Source organism: Limulus polyphemus, unplaced genomic scaffold (assembly GCF_000517525.1).
Source record: "Limulus polyphemus unplaced genomic scaffold, Limulus_polyphemus-2.1.2 Scaffold145, whole genome shotgun sequence".
Classification (NCBI taxonomy): Eukaryota; Metazoa; Arthropoda; class Merostomata; order Xiphosura; family Limulidae; genus Limulus; species Limulus polyphemus.
This window is the reverse complement of record NW_013665755.1, coordinates 506,803-512,403: the sequence shown is the minus strand read 5'-3', so window position 1 is coordinate 512,403 and position 5,601 is coordinate 506,803.

Genomic DNA, 5,601 nt, shown 5'->3' with positions numbered 1-5,601 from the left:
CTACTAGATATTAATTAATTTATAAATATATCAATTCATGTGAATATGACTGAAAATTTTCATTTTTTTCTGAAAAGGTGGTATCTATTTACTTGTGACATCGCTGTGTACATTTACGAGTAATTTCTGCAAAGTATCTTCTAAAGGTGTTAAAATACCATCTTTGACACAGTGTGACATAGGATGTACAGCGAGTGTATGGATAATTTCGAGCCGCTGTCTTTCATGCTGGTATTTGTGGTGTGTACGGAGATATATAGTAACCCCACTGTATAAACACTTGATGATCTCAAGAATCGTACGAAGGAACTAATTCAATACTTAACAAATGACGAAGTCGCCCACATAGTGTACTGAAACCGACATGGGGTCATGTGGAGGTGGTATAAGGCCACGAGGATGCGTTAACAAACATGCACTATACCACATATTTCAATCTTATTTCGTTTAAAAGTTATTACAGTTTAATATGTGTACAATCATTTACGGAAATACTCTTTTAAACTTGGTAATTTTAATTAAATATATGACACAACTGTATTTTCTCACTATTTTTGCCACCACCATCACCCCCTGGCGTCAGCGGTAAGTTAATTAACTCACAAAAATCCGGAATTAGATTCCCCGCCGCACAAGACAGAGTTCAGACAGCTCATTGTGTAGCTTTACACTAACAAAAAAAATTTATTCGACCATAACTTTTCAACAGAGCATTAGATAAGTTTGTAGTTAAAATATAAAAAGTCTTATTACGTGGTGATAAATCCAATTAATTCTGTCATTTATTTAACTTGCATATATATATATATATATCCTGTATCATATGCTGCGGCACGGTTTTTGAGGGGGGGAAGCTATATCTGTAGAAATGAAACATTAGAATGGCTGTTTATAAACTATTTGTGTTTATATCTTCCACTTTACCCCTAAAATTTGTTTTATTGTGTTTCTTCTACACTTTACATCTACACGGAAAAACAAATAATGTCATGTGCCACTATAATTTTTTTTTTATGTCAGTACTGCGCTGAACGTCTTGCCTTTAAAAAATAAAAACAAAGGCTCATTACAATGACCTTCAAATCATGTGTTTGTGAATATTTCTCCCTCCCAAATTGTCCGAGGTCATGGTCATAAGTAATGGAAAACGTATGTGCATTCCTGCGTGCTACTCTAAAAAACGGATGTTGCCAAACTTTATTTATCCAAACAGTTTTCTTATTTTTACTAAAATACAAAAATATTGAGATGTCTTCAGCAGCATATCATGTGATAAATAAGAACATAATAATAATAATGAAGTTCAGACAAACTCAGTAACCAATATTTCTACATATTTCAACTCATAAGCAGTCACTAAAGGTACTGCCAGTGGCTGAAGTTAATCACAGCCATTAACCAGTAAATATTTAACGCTTGATTGAGGCTTAGAATTCAGTTGATCAAGTTACTAGTATAAAAGCCCGTCAACGATAAATCGGTAATATATTTTATAACAGTAGTTTTTATTCTGGAATGTGAAGGCTAAATAAATTGCAATCTGAGAAAAAGCAATATTTACATGTGTAAAAAACATGAAGATATTACGATATGTGGTTAATTTGTGACGACATAAATATATCCAATTTTAAGCATCAAACTCACATTACTGTGTTTTAAAATCTGCTTTACAAACGCGATTAGTTTAGACTATATCTTAATCAATTCAACATTATATTATAAAACGGAACTAATTAAAAATAATAATCACTACTCTGACACAGAATATCACTGTAACGCTTTAGGAGTACACTTTTCTTGCTTCTTCTCGTATGTTTGGACTACTAATATTTATTATGAAGGTTCGAATCTTTTAACTTCGTCATGTATTAAGTAGTGGCATCCAAACTCCAGTACCGTACAATGTAAATCGGTTGTGTTGAATAAGTATTCAGCTAAGACTGGCGTTTCTGGTTGAAATAGATTTGTTACATTTGCATGTTCATTAAATATCTCATGTGGTAGTTCTCCCTGTCTTGCCAACGTAAACCTCTTCATAACAACACAGCACACTGTGTCGTTTTTCCTGTCACTATAAATGGTTGTTTGACTCTCGTGATCTAATTTTCGAGTGTATTGCCATATATATGTTAAACACACGCTAATTTGGCGTGTTCACCGTATATGAAAACAAACTGACTTTACATGTGGTGCTACATATTACACATTCACTTATTATATATGTGCTGCCATATATTAAAAACGCATTGAGTTTACAAGTGCCGCTATATCTTAAAACACACTGATTTTACGTTTTACCATATATTAAGCACACATTGATTCTACATGTGACAAAAATAAAAACAGAATGCAAGACAACAAGCTGAACAGGGAAATCTGGTGGAAATGCAACGAGGCAAAGGAGTTCTGTCTAAACAAACAATGTGAGAAGAATGAAATTTTGAAAAATATAGATGTTGATAACGTTCATTCTAGAATACAGGAAATCATAGGAAAGAGAAGCTGTGGTTTAACTGGCTGCATAAAAGGAAAAGATGGAAAATCATAATGTAGAAAAAACAGTACTGGATTTTTGGGACGAGTACATAAGTGAGTTATATTATGATAACAGGAGTGCAAAACCTGTTACAGAAAACAATATGGAGGCTCCAGCAAAAATTAAGACGAAATCAGAAATGCTTTCAGGAAAATAAAAGGAAAAGCAACAGATCCAGATGATATAGCTGCTGCAGTGATTTAGGCACAGGAAAAAATCACAGCCCTTGCCAACGAATATGTATATACAAGAATAATTGCAACAGATTTGAGTAAATCAATATTTCAAAAAAAGCTTGCTGTGAAAGAATTTGAACTTACAATAAGTTTGATTATCCATATAATCAACATTATGCTGAGAGTCCTCATGATGAGAATTTGCTCTTAAATAAGACTAAAAACAGCAGAAGAACGATATGGTTTCATGGAACACAAATGAATTAGAGATGCATTTTTCACACTCAAGGAAATAGCAGAAAGACCGGTGGAAGTGCAAAAAGGCCTGTACCCGTATTACACCGTTTATACCAAGGCCTTTGAGAAAGTGAAACAGGAAGAAATGATGGGCATGCTCAACAAGCTGGATATTGGCAGATATTTGATTAATCAGAAACTTTTAATTAGACCAAATGAAGTTAGGATAGAAGTGCAGATATCAGTGAATGATAAGAAACTAAGAGAGGAGTCAGACAAGGTTGTGTTCTTCTCCTGATTGTTTCCTCACGGTACAGTGAAATTATTCTTAGAAAAATACTTGAATTGAATGAGGTGATCGTCAGTAGCAAGATTATAAACAATCTGTGATATACTGATGATACTGTACTTATGGCAGAAACAATCTATGATATACTGATGATACTGTACTTATGGCAGAAACAATCTATGATATACTGATGATACTGTACTTATGGCAGAAACAGGTGAATTTACAAACATTATTGAAAACAGTCATCACAAAAAGTGAACAATGTGGTTTCTTAATTAATCACAAGTAAAGAGAATGTATGGTAATAACCTAGAAAATGTACAATAACAATACATACATGGAAAAAATAATGCAAGTAGAAAGTAGAGAAATTCAGCTACTTGAGGTGCTACATTACATCAGACAGAAGAAGCAAGTTAGAGAGTAAAAGGAAAGTAGCATTATCGAAGGAACTTTTTCAAAAAATGGTAACTGTAGTGGAGAACATAAATCATATATTAGATACACACTTATTGTACATGTTGTCATATGTTAAATTCACACTGATTATCACTAGTTACCACACATTAAACCCACACTAATTCTATATGCTACCACATATTAAATACACTCTGATTCTACACTTCTGTAAAGTTCATAGTTTTTTTCATCAAACTAATTTTATCACTTCTTTTAGGTACTCTGTATATAGCAAATGGGTTAATTTTATCTTATCTTTCAAAGTATGAAATAATTAATTTGTTTCTGTATCCTGTAGGTGTATCTTCTTCTCTCTGCAGTGTTGCATAGCAGTAGTTATAATAAAGTTGAAAATATCCTGAATTATTTTATCAATTGTAACAGTAATCATACCAAAAATATATTTAAACTTAAATAATTAATTTTTTTTGAATATTTTAAATTGTCTGTATTATAGGACATGGTGGAAACCAGCATCACCATATTATTAGATTGGAAACTACATATTACTACAAGCTGTAGAATAGATTTGTACAATAAAAATCTGATTAGCCAAACTAGATTATTTTAAATTTTTAAATGAAGCTAAGTATGTTTTTAGAAGCATTAAAAAAATTATTATGTACATTTTATACCATTTTCATTTTTAGGGTATAATTCTATATCATTTTTTCACTTACAAAATACAGGTGTCCAGCATTTGCATAACAATTTGGAAATATTCATGGAAATCTACATGTTAGTCAGGAAAATTACTACTAACTAGATGAAGAATATAAGCACCATAACAGTCTTCTATTTGTTTATATGTAAACAAGTAGTAATATTACCAGATTTATTGTAATCATTAAACTTATTACAATTTATGTAGTTTCAGTTTTTGTTTTGTAATTAAGCACAAAGCTACACAATGGGCTATCCGTGCTCTGCCCACCACGGGTATCGAAACCCGGATTCTAGCGTTATAAGTCCACAGACATACCATTGTGCCACTTGGGGGCATCATTTTTTGTCTGCAGTACCTATAACATCATAAAGATAGGCCAGAAAGGTGATAATAAATATAACAACTAATGAAAATTTATATCCATTAAAATAAAATTAGAAATATCTCTAGGTTATAATTCACACATCCAAGTTTAAGGGAATAAACTGTATTTTTTTCATAGAAAAGTAATGAGTTGGTGAAAAAATAAATCTGAGGTTTCATGTGAAAAAAAACGGAAAAACTTAAAAAAGTATCATATCAATAAGTATTGGAATTACTGACACTAAGAAATGGGCATACATTACTACTATAATGCACATTTGATTATCCATCCTTTTACCTTTGAGATTTTATATTCCAATTATAGATATCTATGCAATTATAACTAATAAAAGAAGAATAGGCAACAAAGTCCAATAAGGTACTCAAGCCAAGTTTGATGATTTAGTCATCTTTTTTTATAAAATGGAACAATATTTTCTAAAATTTATCTTTTTGTACTGCCTTACAATAAATATAGCAAGAAAAATGGGCTGAAAATTTAAATCAATAAATTACTTTTTGTCTAGTTAATGAAGTACATCTAATTTGCTGAAGTTCAAAAATTACATAATTTCTAATTTTTGTAAAATATTGCTGTAGAGAACAGCTAATTATCAGATCCTTAACCACGAGGAGCAAATTATTCATGAGCTTCAGTCAGTACTAAACACAATCATCCACTACAAGGTATCTTCAAACTCAATTAATACATGACTGACCCTGATCTGAACTTCAGTTAGTGCTAATTACAATCATTAATTATAACATTTTGCCAAATTACACTAATACATAACTGACTGTAATTACCACTGAGTGAAGTTCAGATCATAGTCAGTCACATATTAATGTAATTTGTTGATACTTTATAATG